Below are 18318 nucleotides of genomic sequence, written 5' to 3'. Positions count from 1 at the left end.
TGAGGCTTCTAAGATGCGGTCCTAATCCAATATGACTAGTGTTCTTATAAGAAGAGGAAGAGATACCAGGATAGGCCCACACAGAGAAAAGGCCCTGTGAGGACACAGCCTGAAAGTAGTTTTCTGCAAGCCAAGGACAGAGGTCTCCTTGGAGAGAAACCAACCCTACTGATACCTTGATCTTGGACTTCCAACATACAGAACTGTTTGAAAACAAATTTCTGTTGTTTAAGCCACTGAGTCTGTGGTATTTTGTTATGGCAGCCCTAGTAAATGAACACACTCCGTAATATACTATTGTGTATATTTCTGGCATTCTTTTAGCAAATGGTTATAAATGGGCTCTCAGTGCAAAGGAGGTGTTGCAATCTGGTATCTTTTGATTAAGTCTATTTGATTCCTTAAGAAAAGTGATGCATATCATCTGTTCTAGAAAAGGGAAGAGAAAGAATCCAGAGAGCTTAAGATACTTATTAAATGTGACTAGCACCTTAAAAAGAAAACAATTCAAAGAACCTGGTAACCACACACCTTATCTTTCTTAAAAAACAGATACATGACTTGCCTCTTAGTTCTTGTTTTTGATGTAAATATAATGCATAATGCAGAAGATTGGTGGCATTTAGTCTATAATTGGGAAAATGCAAACACACTTGTTGTGACTTCTACCCTCTCTCCATCTCTGATGCTGCACCCCAGTTTTTCCCTTGGTTCCTGTTTACGTCCTAATGGATTTTTTCCCAGGTACTTTGTGTGAGGGATTTCTTTTTTTCTGAAGGTAAAGCTAATGTCATGATGCTGTCTGAGTTTCATCTACGAGAAAGAAGAGGTTTTACCTTTGTTAAGCACTTGGCCTGTGGTTTGCTGATGAATGCCCCAACTCAAGAGCTTATTTAATTAAAACTCTCCATCCAGTAGCGGGAGGCTGTCGCCAAGGTTGGATAATGCACATCCCACCCAGTGTCTTCGACTCTGTGCATTTCATGGTTACTGTTGTTCTACCTGGATCCCCGTTATTCTGTCAGAAACACAATCACAAGAAACTTCCAAAAACCCTAAGTAGTCAGAGGCAAACCACAGACGAAAATGGAAAAGAACTGCTTTGTGAAGATTGGGTTCATGGTTGTTCCTTCTTCCCTCTGCTTCAGGGAATCATGTATCTGCCAGCTTCGTGGAAGCCTGGAGTAATGATGCTCTAGCTCCCACTTCCTCATTTTTCCATGTTTATTTTAATAGAGTTGGGAAAGGGGAAGTGGAGGAGGAAGAAGCTCCATGGGGCAAATTCTTATCTCCTTTTTCAGGCGTAGCTCATGGAGTACTATGTGCCCAGCTGGAAGTAATTAGTTTTTCTCTGGACTCCCACATTCCCCAAAATGCAAACTCTCTTATGGCCCTTATCACTCAGTTTTGTATTACAACAGCCTGTAGTGCCCCTTAGAAAGCTATTGTCTCTCAGCTCCAAATCCATCCTTCCATTCTGAGCTTTGGGATGCTGGTCGGGCTGCTGCTCTACAAGCCACATTGTTCCTTTGCCAGCTGCTCCCTGGTAGACTTTCTAAGTAGTCTTAGAGGGAGACAGGAAGACTAGAGGAAGGAGGAGAGATTGCTCTGTCCCATTAGCTTCCTGTTTTCCATAGCTGTGGGCTTCAGGCAGCAGAAATTCTGTCCAGCTGCAGCAGTTGAAGCCAGTTTGCAGTTTCCCGCAAATTTCCAGAACCAGACTTACGATGCCCATGTCAGAGACAGCAGCCAAGAAGCACTGTCTTCTCTGAGATCAGACTTGCGGTTTCATAGGCCTTCTCATTCAAGCTCCTAAGCTTTAATAATTCCACCCTCTTCCCTCTTTGCCACAATCCTCATCCTACTTCATGAAGCTACTCACTCTGGGATGCTCTGGTGTCCTTTTTTTGCCTTTTCTGTTCTCACATAACTAGTGAATAGATCTTTGCAGAACTATTCTTCCTGACAAAATAACTGATGTGATTTCTGTCTCCTTTTGGGACACTGAGTCAATTTCCCATGTTCATGCTTTCTCCCTGCTTATCTGTGAGCTCATTAGCCATGCCAAATAGTAATGTAAGTAATACTGTCATCGTTTATTGAGCAGTTATTATGTACCTTGCTCTATGCTAAATCTTTACATGTGGTCTCATTTATTATTCACAACTTTATAAAACACGTTTTACTAACTTCATTTCACAGATGAAGAAACCAAGGCTCAGAGGGTTAAGGATGAAGGGAGTTTCATACCAGCCTGATGCCTCAGGCGGGATTTGAACCTGACTCCAAAGTCTAAGCTCTTAAGCATTCTATTAATTTGTCTATGTCATGTCTGTACCCTAATTCTTTGCTTCCTGCTCCTATTAAATAACTAATTAAAGTAGCTAGTCTTATATTCATCCAAGAAAATAAAGCTTTCACCTACCTGTACTGGATTAAATCTGTGGTCTAGAGGATATTTATGTTAAACCAGTAAGAAGAATGGGATGCCAGATCCACCACTAACCCATTCCTCTCCTTGGCCTTGTCCCCCTAATCTATATAAAGGAGGTTTAGACTATAGAATCTTTTTTTTTTTTTTTTTTTTTTTTTCGGTACGCAGGCCTCTCACTGCTGTGGCCTCTCCCGTTGCTGAGCACAGGCTCTGGACGCGCAGGCTCAGCAGCCATGGCTCACGGGCCTAGCCGCTCCGCGGCATGTGGGATCTTCCCGGACCGGGGCACGAACCTGTGTCCCCTGCATCGGCAGGCAGACTCTCAACCACTGCGCCACCAGGGAAGCCCTAGACTATAGAATCTTTAAGGGCTCTGTTATTTTATTAAATTTTTCTGTTAGCTTGGGAGTGAAAAGAGGAGGAATTCTATCCCTTAGACTTTGTCAACACATGCAAAAAATTAGAAGGAATTTCATTTCAAATCATGTATTAGGAAAGGGCCCATGAAACATCTTTATGCTTCATGGCTAAAATGGAACATCCACATTCCACAAGCTTGCTGTCTTCAACAGCAGTGCTTCCCAAATTTTAATGTGCACCCGAATCACCGAGGATCTTGTGAAACTGAAGATTCTGATTCAGGAATTCAGGGACACGGCCTAAAATCTGTCTTCCCCCAGAGCTCCGCATCAGGATCACTCCAGCAGTAGTAAGAGCAGCCCTATTTATTGGTCACTTACTAGGTGCCAATTATATTCTCTCTCATCCTCATAAGAATCTCATGAGGTTATTATTGTTATTATTCTAAGTCTTCAAATAAAGAAACTGAGACTGGGAACAAGTTCAGTAACTTGGTGATGGCCTCAGAGGTGGAAAGCGGTAGGATTGAAATTCAAACTCATGTCTTTTGACTCCAAATCCTTTGCTATTTACTCATCAGCAGTGCATTACAACCAGCAAAGTAGTTGAAAGTAGGACATAAGGTGTATATCTGTAAGATTAGTACCTGAAGGTGTCAGAGTGGTGACTTATATTAAATGCTTCGATACTTTGAAGTTAATTGGTTTTGAAGTGATTTGGGCAATTTAGTATTTACATTTTAAACTCTTGTTTATAACTTGTCTACAAATATCACAACCATTTCAGTAGCATTATATAGTCCGGGTATTATAATTGAGCAATTCATTAGAACAAAACTGTGATGCAGGTCAGGGTTTTATGTATTTCCTTGTTAAATTTAAGCGAAAAAGAAATTCACATTCAGTTTGTAATTGAATGTGAGCATTAGCATGCCGTGCTAACTAAAGGGTAAATCCATGTTAGCATCAGTGACTTTTAACTGCTTCATCATTCACGGTGTACAGATTGAAGCCAGATTAAGAGGAAAAAGTTATTTTACCAGCAGCCCCCAAAGATTTCACCTCTAGATGCAGATAATGAGCACTGCCATGGATACAGTATAATTATATCACCTGAATAGAATCTAAGGGAATTGGAAAACAAGAGACAAAGAAATAAGCTTAATTATTCATTTTTTGAAAAATCTCTGCAGACAATTTAACAGTAAAGTAGGGTGACTAAGGAACACATACATTTCATGCCCATATGCCACAGAAGTATCTAATTGGGCACAGTGTGCCAGGACTAATTATAGAAATGATTGCTGGAAGAAGGAAGGCTGCATATAGAGTAGCTGGCAACTCGATGGTCCTCTTGCTATGCAGAGTGTGCTGCATGTTGCAACGCGCTGATTGGTTGTTTCCTCTTTTTTTGTATGAGAATTAGATTGTAACTGATTTAACTTTTTTTCCTGATAACTTCCGGATTACTGAAGAGGAACGCTGAGGCAAGGCCAGCAGGGTAAGCCTCTGAGGATGGAAAAAAGAGGAAAAATAATGTGACTTGGTACTTCGCAGTCGGGTGACTGATCCTGTGTGTTCTCTTCGCTCAAGTGTAAGAACCCACATCCCCCGGAGTATAGGGTGGTGTGAACAGCAGGGTGAACAGTTACTCATGGCTTGAACGTAAACTCTACTTACCAACGCTCCTACATTCAAATCTCCCCAAAGTGTTGCCTGAAATTGCACGAGGAAATCCCTTTAGGTTAATGAGAAGATGTCTTTGAAAACCAAGGTTATCAGACAAAGCTGTAGTATTCACACTCTTGGTCTGGATGGGATTGAATTGTATTCCCAAACTGGCAGAGAGAAATGAAACTCTGTACGTGGAGAGGGCGTGGGAGGCAGAATTCTGAGACAGTCCCCAACATTCCCTGCTCCGTAGTGTACACAGCCCGTTTAATCCCCAGCACTGTGACTCTGGTGGCTTTTATTCTTGGGGTTAGGTTATGCTCTACGACACAGTTGACCTTAAGGAGATCATTCAAAGATGCAGGTGTAGAGAATGGACTTGAGGACCCGGGGACAGGGAAGGGGAAGCTGGGACTAAGTGAGAGAGTGGCATGGACATATATACACTACCAAATGTAAAATAGATAGCTAGTGGGAAGCAGCCGCATAGCACAGGGAGATCAGCTCGGTGCTTTGTGACCACCTAGAGGGGTGGGATAGGTAGGCTGGGAGGGAGGCTCACGAGGGAGGGGATATGGGGATGTATGTATATGTATAGCTGATTCACTTTGTTATACAGCAGAAACTAACACACCATTGTAAAGCAGTTTTACTCCAATAAAGATGTTAAAATAAAAAGAATGTCCGACCTAATCACAGGAGTCCCTTAAATCTGGATTCAGAGGTCATAGGTGGAAGAAGTCAGAGATTGAAAGCACAAGAAGGATTTGATGGACCCTTGCTGGCCTGAAGATGGAGGGGCCATGTGTCAAGGATGCAGGTCATCTCCAGGAGTTAAGATTGGCCCCTGGATGATAGACACCCAGGCAATGGTGACCTCAGTCCTACAGCCACAAGGAACTGAATTCTCCCAAAAATAAGAATGAATGAGCTTGGAAGTGGAGTCTTCCTCAGAGCTTCAGATGAGCGTTCAGCCAGACTGACACCTTAATTTTGGCCTCATGAGCCCTGAGCAGGGAACCCAGCCATGCTATGCCAGACTTCTGACCTACAGAACTGTGAACCAAAAAAGCGAGTGTGCTTCTAAGGCACTAAGTGTGTGGTAGTTCGTTATACAGCATGTACAGGAGTGTGAATGGGGAAGGGGCCATGGCGACCTTTGAGTTGCAGACTGGCAGAGGACAGGTGGGTTGAGGTGGTGGGCAGGAGAGGCTTGGGGAGAGCCATGCAGGTCTGGTGGTGGTGGCAAGGGTCCTCAGGTAGGCAGGGCGTCCAGGGAGGCAGGTGGAGGGCATACAAGTCCCTTGGGACTTCTCCCTTTTTGGAATTAGAGTCATAAATTGGGTTTTAGATCAGATCTACTGTTATTAGTTCAATGAACCTGGAGAATCACTGTACCCATCTAGACCTCAGGTTTTTAATTTTAAAAATAGACAGGTGGACTAATAGGGATTCTTAAGTCCCTTTCAGCAAGAACATGCTTTAGTCAGACTACCATCATTGCCCTACACGGACCTTCCCACCTCTAATCTCTCTTTCAATTTATCTTACAGATCTGATCACATCACCCTCTTGTAGAAAAGCTTAAAGGTTTAAACTCATTAGGATACCATCCAAAAATCCTTCATGAACTGACATCCTGTAGCATCTTAGTGTCATAGACCAGTACTCACCCTCCAAGCACTCCACGTTCTAGACCCTCTGGACATTTCACTATTCTCAAATAGAATTCCAGGTTTCCTGCTTCACTCGTAGTTCTTTGGGAATGAAATATTTCTTTGAGCATGGTGATCAACCTTAGCTAATTCATTAAGATGCAGCTTAAGATATTTTTTAAGTTATTATCTTAGAGATTCCCCAGTTATCTTCATTCACAAGAATTTTGTTTGGATTAATGCCAACTTAGTTTCAGTTGTATGCAAAATCTTTTTGAATACTATTTTTATCATATTTTAAAATCAAAGTTTTGCTGATATTATAAAATGGAAAAAAAAAAAATGAAGCTTAGGGAATTCCCTGGTGATCCAGTGGTTAGGACTCTGCTGTTTCACTGCAAGGGCGTGGGTGCAATCCCTGGTTGGAGAACTAAGATCCCGTGCAGTGTCACCAAAAAAAAAAAAAAAAAAGAAGGAAAAGAAAGATGCAGCTTAAATGATACCTTTTCCAAGAAGTATTTCCTCCTCCCTCCAACTGGTAATAATCTCCACCTTCTCTGAACCATGATTGTAATGATTCTCCAAATGATCTGACTTGGTTCATAACCTTTTTTTTGTAGCGTTCATCTTTTATGAGAGTATTTAATAGTAAATATGTATATGTGTTTATATACAGTGCATATATATATCTTCATATCTGATCATCTCTATTGTTTATAAGTTACTCGAGGACTGGAAACTTATTTACCTGATCTCTACATTTTCAGCAGTATTTGGCAACAGGGCTTTGCTCAGCGAAGTGTTGAATCTAGAAATACTAATCTTTTGTCCCTCTGCTGTGTTGCCTCTGGTCTGTTATTCTGCCTGTTATAATGAATTTGAAGGGCACTTTGTGAAAAAACTTTTTCCCAAATGACTTGAATTTCTTTTCTCTAAAAAAATAAAATTATATATATACACGTGTAAATATGTATACATATGTATTAATATATATGTATCATTTAGAATTCAGCTTCTACCTTTTTTTTAGATATTTTAGTTAATAGAAATCTTAGGCTTATTAGCATTGTTCAAAGACAGACTCTATTTATTCTGAATTTACTTCTCTCCCACCTTAAATTAGCAGGACCCATAATCCCAGCATCTTCCTATCCCAAACGTCATGATAATGGAATTTTTTTTTTTTTTTTTGAGGTACGCGGGCCTCTCACTGTTGTGGCCTCTCCCGTTGCAGAGCACAGGCTCCGGACGCGCAGGCTCAGCGGCCATGGCTCACGGGCCCAGCCGCTCCGCGGCATGTGGGATCTTCCCGGACCGGGGCACGAACCCGTGTCCCCTGCATTGGCAGGCGGACTCTCAACCACTGCGCCACCAGGGAAGCCCGATAATGGAAATTTTAATTGTGTCCCTCTGTCTCCACCACTGCACACTTTCATGCAGGCCTTCTCATTCTGCTCACAGGGTGAGCCTTCTTCCCACTTGACCATTTCCTTTCCCTTTTTCTGGTCCTTTTCTAGTTCCATCTGTAGCTTGCTTGAGAGTTGACACAGGTGTGACTTTTTTTTACAGTGTACTCGTTCACATTATGAAACCACCTTGTTGCCAGAGGTCAGTGGAGTCATTCAGTAAGTGCTTGTTGAGCATTCTGTAAGAATGACAAGAAATTGAGTAAACATTTCAGAGAGAAACAAAAATGCCCAATTTTCAGGAGGTCCAGCCCATCCATCCATAACTTCTCCATGTGATACACCAATAAACAGCTTGAAAGCTGGCAACACAGCTGTCTGTAGTGGATGCCAGGGAAACAGATGGCGGTGATGCAGGAAGAATGCTCTCCATCACTTGGCATTAGGCTCTTTTGACTATGTACCAAAAATGGAGAAGGAATTGACAGGCACCAGGGTGACTAAAGCAGGCTTTGCTGCCACCACTTGTCAGCTGGAATATTTTAAACACACATCGATGATGAACTTTTTGGGCTCGCTCGACTTTCTCCCAGGTTCTCAAAGGATTTTCCTAGGAAAAGATTGCCCTAGTGATGGATGGAAAAACTGAGGTCTCGAAGGCAATATGGCTGAAGATGACTGGCTCTAGATCAAATACTGAATCATTTCTAAGATCAGCCCTCTAGAAGCTGAGCTTTTGCTGTCCTTCCTCCTTTTTCAAACTTTCTTGAAGACAACCACACCGCCAGGCTAATGCATAACATCATATATTCCCTCTGTACTTGTATCAGTGTTCTGTTTGTTTGTTATTTTTAAAGAGAGAAACTATGCAGAATGGTAAAGCAGTAGACCTAACAGATGTTGAGAGAGGGAGGCTTGTTCTTTAGGGTCTAAAAGTCTGTCTGTGATAACTTCCAGACTATTTCAATGCATCCGAGTCAATCAGCTATCTCCTTGACTAGCAGAAGGAGGCAGGTGATATTACAGGGAGGAGAATCCACAGTGAGATACCTGCTCGCAGCCCCAGGGTTTTCTGCACCTTAATACCTCCTATGTGGGCTGTCACGTGTATCTAAAATTGACCCTTGAGCCTTATAACTGGAGAACTGAGGGCAAAATGCATTTTCAGTTTGCTTGGTTTGGTATCCTTCAGTTCATAATCTATCATGACTCTCTAATGATAATGAAAATAGCAGGGCTAAGTTATTTCCATTAATTCTGGAACAGTTTTAAATAAGGAAGGAAGAACAGTGGATGTGCTTGTTTTCTAATTTTTATACAATTTTAAAAATTTACTTTCCATTTACAGTTATCACAAGATATTAGCTGTATTCCCTGTGCTGTACAATACATCCTTGAGCCCATCTTACACCCAAGAGTCTGTGTCTCCCTCCCCCACCCCTATACTTCCCCTCCCCCATCTCTCCACTGAGAACCACTAGTTTGTTCTCTATATCTGTGAGTCTGCTGCTTTTTTGTTACATTCACTAGTTTGTTGTATTTTTTAGATTTCACATATAAGTGGTATCATACAGTATTTCTCTTTCTCTGTCTGACTTTTTACTTAGCATAATGCCCTCCAAGTCCATCCATGTTGCTGCACATGGCAAAATTTTGTTATTTTTTTATGGCTGAGTAGTATTCCATTGTCTATATATATCACAGCTTCTTTATCCATTCATCTGTCTATGGACACTTAGGTAGTTTCCATGTATCAGCTATTGTAAATAATGCTGCTATGAACATTGCAGTGCATGTATCTTTTCAAATTAATTAATTTTTTTCAGATATATACCCAGGATTGGAATTGCTGGGTCCTAGGGTAATTCTTTGTTAGTTCTTGTGAGAAACCTCCGTACTGTTTCCCACAGTGGATGCGCCAAGTTACATTCCCACCAACAGTGTACGAGGTTTTTCCCTTTTCTCCATACCCTCTCCAGCATTTGTTATTTGTAGACTGGGTGTGCTTGTTTTTCATTGTTATCTCTCAGTGCCCAAACCCACCCTTCTATACTCTTCTCTGTGATGCTGAGGCCTGGCCTCTGTTTCCCAGGCATCCTTGGTAGTTGACTCAAGTCCTGCCGACAGAGGGGAAATCGGAAAGTGGCAGGAATGGAGAATGGGCTTCCCTCCTGGTTCTTCTGGTTCCTGTCAGCATCACTCTAGCAGTGGCAGTTGACCATGGCAGCCATTTGGTTTCAGCACCACCAGAAACAGCCTCATTTGTCCCCACAGAAGTGCTGGTATACCTTCTTATAGTCTCGGCAACGGTAAGCGCGGAGCCTGGGCTCTGGGCTCCAAAGTTCTTGAAATCCCACCTGCTGCTTGTTACCCAGCCCTCTTTAACACCACAGAACCAACACTGTATATGGAAGAGCCACATCCCTGCAGGAATCCTGACTGAGAGTGTGGCAAAAGGACAAATTAACTTGGAGTAGGATTTCACAGGGAAGTTCAACAGGCTGATTTTGGCTCAACATAAGGGAAGCTTGACTTTCCAACTGTGGTTCTTGTCCTTTACTGTGTGGGAAGAGCTCTCTGTGGCTGGAAGCATTCAGCAGGAACTAGATGACTTCTGTCAGAAGTGCTGCAGCAGAAACAATTAGAGATGCTTTGCCCGTACGATTGGCAAAGACTTAAAATATTGGTCATCGAAACAGTGCAGAGATGAACAGGCACACACTGCCTGCTTAAAGGGGAATTGGGCAATCTATATTCAATCCCCATTTCATTCTAGAAAGGGGGACAGGAGATAAATGTGATATGAATATATTGCATGTCAGGAATATTAGTGACAAGAGGCTCATAAGAAAGACAAGCGTGGACAGGGCCATGGAGTGTGGAGGCAGCCACTTTAGGTGGGGTGGGTGAAGAAGGCCATTCTGGAGCAGCTGCGTTTGAGCGGATGTGAATAGCAGGCCAGGGGGGATTCTGGGGGAGGAATATTGCAGGGAGAGGAAAGGGCAGGAGTTCTGGGGAATAAAGGGAAGACCTTCCTCAAGGAAGTGAGGGAAGTGAGGGAAGAAAAGGAGGAAGTAACGTCACAGAGGTGTCAGCGACCAGGTTGTGTGGGGAGTCGTGGGCTAGGATGAGAACATTCCATTTTTTCTGAGTGCTATCAGAAGGCACTGGACCATTTTTTAGCAAAGAAGAGCCACAGTCTGACATGTGTTCTCTATGAAAGTCTTAAAAATTTGTTCAATCTTTGACCTAAAAAATCCACTTTTAAGCATTTACCAGGAAAAAATGTCTAAGGAGGTATGTATATACGTGACTGTTCACTGAGAGCTGCTAGCCTTTTGGAGCCCTTACTGGATACCAAGAACTCTACACATATCAATTCATTTCACCTTCATAACTTTTCCATGAGAGATGTATGATCTCTGTTCTACAGATGGGAAAGCTGAGGCACAGAGAGGTTAAGTGTCTTGCCCAATCTATTAAATAGTAGAGACTGGATTTTAATCCAGGAAGCCCGGTTCCAGAGTCCACACTTTTTTTTTTCTGTGTTGGGTCTTCGTTTCTGTGCGAGGGCTTTCTCTAGTTGCGGTGAGTGGGGGCCACTCTGCATCGCGGTGCGCGGGCTTCTCACTATCGTGGTCTCTCTTGTTGCAGAGCACAGGCTCCAGACGCGCAGGCTCAGTAGTTGTGGCTCACGGGCCCAGTTGCTCCGCGGCATGTGGGATCCTCCCAGACCAGGCCTCGAACCCGTGTCCCCTGCATTAGCAGGCAGACTCTCAACCACTGCGTCACCAGGGAAGCCCCAGAGTCCACACTTTTAATCACTTGGCTATAAATGAAAATAGGGTCACATTACAACACCAGTGAGAAAAGGCAGGTTCCCTAACTGTGTGTAATTCTTTCATTATAAAAAGTATAAGGACATCTTTAGAATTACCTACACATGTAACAAAGTGTGGATACAGGGCATTTCTTTTATTCCCAGGATTCTCTCTTTTACTTGGGAACAGACCCTGGGGTTTCCATCCCCCACTTTACCTTGCAGCTCTAAGCAGGGGTGCATTGCAAACAGAACGCCCCACTGGTACTCTTGATCCTCCAGCCCCAGCAGTGGGTCCGTGACCCTGACCCTGTACTTGCCCTTTCCAGGACTACCCATCACTCTGCTTTCCTGTCTGAGCTGATTCATCCAGGGAAGAGCATCTGGCCCCCGCTGGCTGATCGAACTCTCTCTCCTAGAAACTGACACTGAAAGCCAGCCCACAGCCTGGTGGTCATTGGAATCGAGTCACACTCATGGTGGCCCCTAGAGATTCCATGTTCTCTGGCTGCCAGGCCTTCTCTGTGGCAGCCCAGCATCTCCTTTGATTCTCTGAATGATGCCGGCACCTGTCTAATTAGGTCCGTCCTGGGTTTTGTTTATATCAGCAAGGATGTGCCTGCTCCGTGCAAACGAAATACCTTTATCTAATCTTGTCGAGAAGGAAGCATAGCAAAATTGTAGCAGTGAGTGAAGAAAGTTTGTGTGACGTTGTCTTCTTTACAAATGGCAAATACTCAAATGTGAGGTTAAAAATGCTTAAATTGTTGTTGCTGCCTATTTACTCAAAGTGTGACATAAAACCCTCTGAGGTCCACTCACAGCCAATAGTGCCTAGAGCACCCACAGCCCAGACTTAAGTAAAGAGACTACGGCAGATGGCATGAAAAGATATCGATGAGGATGATACACGAGTCACAGAAACGTCTGACGGTGAGATTAAAACTTGGAAAGTTTCAGACCAGAAGGTAGAACAGACAGTGGAGGCTGGAGGTGGGTGTAGGAAGAGGACTCGTGGCAAATCATATTTCGAAGTCCCGGTGTTGCCATTTGCACTATGACTCCTGTAATGAGCACTTACGGAACTTGGTGATTTTCTCACCTAAAACACGTTATTAAAACCAGTTGCCTTTCATGATTTCTGTTGTTGGAGACACAGCGAGTTTGCTGTACTTTACCCATGTTGGAACAACATTTTTCTCTAGGGCACCCAGATTTTAAAGGGTTTGCATACCAACAAGGCAGACAGACCTATAATGTAAATTGGTTATGAGTAAAAGAAATGTTAGCTTATGGAAATCAATGAGCAAAAATATGTATTTCTGTCATTTCTAAGCAGTGGCTTATTGTGGTTAACTGCTATTTAGTTAGGCCTTCAGGAAAATCCTAAAATCCATTCATTGCCTTCATTCCCGCTAAGTTTCCCCAGCTTTCTTGAATCAATTCCACGAACAGTGGCTGAATGATCACTCTGTGTCAGCCATGGCACGAGGCAGAGGGGACCCAGAGCTGTGAAACACTTGTTCTCTGCCACAGAAGCAGCCCATTGGCGCAGGAGAGACACAGCAGAAAAACTTCAACGCATGTCCTAAAATTTAAACACCCAAACCTAGAACTCTATAATAGTCATAATTGTATTCATTGATTTTTAAAATTTTTATTGAAATATAGTTGATTTACAACGTTGTGTTGGTTTCAGGTGTACAGCAAAGTGATTCAGTTATACATATATATATATAAATATATATATTCTTTTTAAAAATTCTCTTCCATTATAGGTTATTACAAGATACTGATTATAGTTCCCTGTGCTATACAGTAGGTCCTTGTTGGTTATCTATTTTATATATAGTAGTGTGTATATCTAAATCCCAACCCCCCTAATTTATCCCTCTCCTTTATTTTTTTATTTTTTTATGACACTCGGGCCCTGTGTCTACCACTTTACATATTACAGTGATCTTTTGTAGCAGGTGCTGTTATTATCATCCTCATTTTACAGATAAGGAAACTGGGCTCAGAGAGTTAAGTAGGTTGCCCAAAGTTACAACATTCAGACATGGTAGACTCAGCATTGTACACGTGCACACGTGGGCACACACACCACACACACACACACACACACACACACACACACACACACACTCACAAGATGTCCTAGAACTCCAGAGCTGTGGCTCTAACCACTGCTTATAATTCTTCCCAATGTACAGCTTGTTAAGAGGATATTAAGTCTATTTGAAGGGATGGGAAGTCAGGATCTGTTATGGACTGAATGTTTGTGTCCCTGCAAACTCCTGTGTTGAAGTTTTAACCTCCAGTGGGATGGTATTTGGAGATGAGACCTTTGGGAGGCAGTTACGTTGAGACGAGGTCATGAGGGTATGGTCCTCATGATGGAGTCACGTCCTGTTAAGGAGAAACATCAGAGAACTTACTGTGTCCAGATAAGGACACGGTAAGAAGACAACCATCTGGCAAGCTTCTCACCAGAAACTGACCATGCTGGCATCTTGATCTAGGACCTCCAGCCTTTGGGACGTTGCTTAATCACCCAGTCTCAGTATTTTGTTATGGCAGCCTAGCAGACTAAGGTAGGATCACTTTCTCAAAAGAGATGCTAGAGCACAGATGTTCCCTCCTGGGCTTGGAGCTCTTACCTAGAGAACTAGACAACTCTAAAGGGTGCAGGAGTTTCTTGGGGAGTGTCCTTGCCATCGAAATGGATAGGGGAGCTCGGAAAGCAGGACTGGGCAGAGGAAGAGGCTAAGCTGAGATGTGGTTGCACCAGAGTCTTCAGTTGATCCTTTGTGGAGCTACCGATAAGGTGAGGGAGGGGGGACATTGACACTCCTGCATAGGCCAGTCCTTGGGGGCTGCCCATGGGAGGGACCTCAGTGGAGGTAGCTCCTGTGGGCCAGTCCCGGGAAGGATATCAGCTGAGTGCTGGGTAGGCAGTTTTCTTGGTCCTAACATCAGTCCTAGAGCAAGTGTCAGCTGTGTTTGTCAAGATGGTCAGAAGCTGGAGGAATGAGGCTCGTTTCCTGGAGGGGGTCTGCGTGGGACACCATGGCATCCACTACACCTCTGTTCTCCATCTTCCAGGCACCCTAGGTTCCCATGTCTTAAGATCCAAATACAACCTCAAGTGGTTATCTGTGTGCGCTTTCATGAGTGATAGGAACACTCAAGTTTTACAGTAAAATCTAAAGTAATCTAAGTGTTTAAAGACTCGCAGACACTAGTGCCGATTTAAGTCTCATATTTTTGCCATGGACGCTTCAGCTTCAACTTTCAGGAGGAAAAAGAAGATTGGATTCTCTACACAATTTTACATTGGCAGACGACCACTATCATAGTAAGAACAATCTGTTACTTCCAAAATTCTGGTGAGGTTGATCCCTATAAACTCAAGGCAGGATTTCAGGACTTTATATAATAAGTGCTGAAGAAGTAGTGCCAGTGTTCATTCATTTATACTACTGTACAAGCGACATCTCTGCCTTTTTTGCTTTTTGATACTGTGATGTATTTTCCTGACATTTAGCATGGGAGAAGCATTCTGTGGCCAACTTTTCTGACATCATTGGAACTCATGTTGATAATACTCGGAGAGAGTTTTTTACACCCTCCCCCTCTTTTTTTTTTTTGGACCAGAGTCATTCAAAAAACATCCCTAGTGCTTAGAAATGTGATATGCTTATTTTAGATGTTGAATTAGAATTTAAATTCTAGATTCTACTCTCAAAAGAAATGCACTTGAAAAAAACCCCACTAAAGAACAGTACAAAAATCAAAGTTCAATAAAGATTTTGATAACCTTATAGCAATGCTGAAGTTTGAAGCAGAGGCAATACAGAGACAGGTGTGCAGAATGTTCAGGGATGTCCTTCCAGATGGGTGCATCTGTGTGGGGCCAGCATAGAGTCAGAGGAGAGGCAGCCTGTGTACATTACTTGGTTGAGCCGTCAGGAAGTGGCCTAGAACTCACCTACATTGCATATCAATACATGTCTCCTGTTAAGACTTTTAGTGAGTCTTCTCTTGCCAGGGGCATCAGAGTTCAAGTTCACATTTGACGGTCTTGGTCATCATGGTTTAGAGTCTGAAAATGGGGACATTCAGGCTTGTTTCTGCTTATAGTTGGCTAGACTCGCTATATCAACACATACAGAGTCTGGAATAGAAACAATCACCTCAATCTGATGAATTTAAAATGAGAAACAAAACTGCCAGGTAGATTAGGAAGTCAGGTTGACTTATCCCTGCATGCTCTTCATTGTAGGAGAATATACCATTATAAACTAACCTTGTTCTTTTTTTTTTTTTTTTTTTGCGGTACACGGGCCTCTCACTGTTGTGGCCTCTCCCATTGCGGAGCACAGGCTCTGGATGCACAAGCTCAGGGGCCATGGCTCACGGGCCCAGCCACTCCGCGGCATGTGGGATCTTCCCGGACCGGGGCACGAACCCGTGTCCCCTGCATCGGCAGGCGGACTCTCAACCACTGCGCCGCCAGGGAAGCCCACTAACATTGTTCTGATTGAGGATGTTAGTATCCAGCCTGATAGCTGTCACTTCCTTAGGTTTATACCTAACAAAGAGCCTCAGGATGAGGATGTATGTCAGTCAGTCAGTGTTGGTGGTGTCAAAGCATGAAGACCAGGTCTTGCTATTTGACTCATCTTATTTAGTCTCCATTTGAAACATCCTTCTTCTTTCCAAATATTTTGCAAAACACATCAGAAGGCAGTTGATACAGAGATCGCCTCTTCTTGCTTTTTGAACTGTTATTCTAAAACTGTACCAAAAAACAAACAACAAAAAAAGAGTCATCAATAAACATACGCAATCTATTGTATAATAGATTGTATTTAATAGAGAATAAGAAATGATGTGACCTCAGTACATTAGCTGTAGGAAGAAATTTATTTGTTTGACATCTCTTTATAATATGAAATGAAATGATGGCTAAGGAGTCTGAAATGGTCATTTGGGCATCTCTAAACCGTAAAAGAAACTATGACATAATATCATTATGTAACAACTTGACAACGGTAATCATGGTAATTAGTAGAAAGTGATCTTAACACAGGATATGTAATGCTAGTGTATAGTTATAGGAAGGCTCATGGGATGATTTTACATGATGTCTGACACACGATGCCTAGCCATGTGCCAGGCTCCCATGAGGTGCTCGTTAAATGCCCCAATGAACTAAATGAATAAATTAAGGATGCTACTGCTCAAGGCCACACACCAGTCCTACTGGGATTTTCAGTCCAGAATGGGAATGCCTTGGCTCACATTGTCCCCTTGGGATCTAAGGGCTTTCTTGGATTTTCATCTTTTCCTGCATCCAGGACAGTGTCAGAGGCTTGGAGCATCTGGGAAGGTAGACATAGTGAACTGCCCTGCAGATGAAGCATCTGACTAAAGTGCTCATCTGGCACACATCTTCCATCCAAGTGATGTTAGAAATATCAGAAGAACAGAAGGGCAAGTTCTGCCTGTTGCCAAATTTGTTTTGTATTTTCTGCGTGTTAAAAAGGAAAACCCACGTAACCAAGAGCACTCATTCTTTGGACAGGAAGTGATTAGGAAGGAAGGGGTTTGTGTCTGGGAACAAAGTTTCTTTAAATCCTAAGGAGGGCCAAGATATATGCAGATTTTAGCATCATCCTTAGAACTGGCACAAGAGACACCTGCCTTGAGTCCTGGCTTTAGATGACCCTACTCTGACTCACCATCAGGTACAAGCCTCCCCATGGGGTGAGGAGTCCACAGGGCCAAGGGCTGTTTCCATCAATAGTCTTTGTTCCCTCCCTTCTACACTACACTATGGGTACCCAGGAACCTGGTGTTTCCTGCCCAGACAGTCCCAAGCTCACTTACTCACTTCCCAGGTCTGCATAATATCTCCCTGGGATCCATCCTCTTAAGGGATTTAATACCGTGGCATGTATGTTTAGATCTGAGTGGTGGTGGTTTGCAGTGATGTGGACCTAGAAAGTGTGTGCCAGTTGGGTGTCCCAAGCTGCCCGCAAAACCTCTTGCCCTGTAGAAGACCTTGTGTAGGGCAGTCGGTGTAAGATAACAGCAGAGTGGGAGGAGCATCTTGGCTGTCTGTTGACTGGCTCTCCTAATGCTGCCATATTCCTGAGTGGGACTCTTGGAATTTAGGACATGGCCTTCCAGTCACTATGAAGGTATTATTTTTCATGATAAGAGGATAGAACATACTTTATGTAACCATTTGATAGCTTGATTTATAACTTTTAAATATTTAGATATGTGGGATAAGGCCCCCTATATACCCTTTTTCAGACCTCAAAAACATTAGTGCTGGGGATAGAAATATAGACTCAAATTATATGAATTTGAAGATTTTTTAAACATCTTTATTGGAGTATAATTGCTTTAAAATGCTGTGTTAGTTTCTGCTTTATAACAAAGTGAATCAGTTATACATATATGTATGTTCCCATATCTCTTCCCTCTTGCGACTCCCTCCCTCCCATCCTCCCTATCCCACCCCTCTAGGTGGTCACAAATCACCTGGCTGATATCCCTGTGCTATGTGGCTACTGCCCACTAGCTACCTATTTTACGTTTGGTAGTGTATATATGTCCATGCCACTCTCTCACTTTGCCACAACTTACCCTTCACCCTCCCCATATCCTCAAGTCCATGCTCTAGTAGGTCTGTGTCTTTATTCCCATCTTACACCTAGGTTCTTCCTGACCTTTTTTTTTTTTCCTTAGATTCCATATATATGTGTTAGCATAGGTATTTGTTTTTCTCTTTCTGACTGACTTCACTCTGTATGACAGACTCTAGGTCCATCCACCTCACTACAAATAACTCAATTTCGTTTCTTTTTGGGCTGAGTAATATTCCATTGTATATATGTGCCACATCTTCTTTATCCATTCATCTGTTGATGGACACTTAGGTTGCTTCCATGTCCTG

The sequence above is a fragment of the Orcinus orca genome, chromosome 15 (assembly GCF_937001465.1).
Source record: "Orcinus orca chromosome 15, mOrcOrc1.1, whole genome shotgun sequence".
Taxonomy (NCBI): Eukaryota; Metazoa; Chordata; class Mammalia; order Artiodactyla; family Delphinidae; genus Orcinus; species Orcinus orca.
This window is presented reverse-complemented; position numbering follows the sequence as displayed.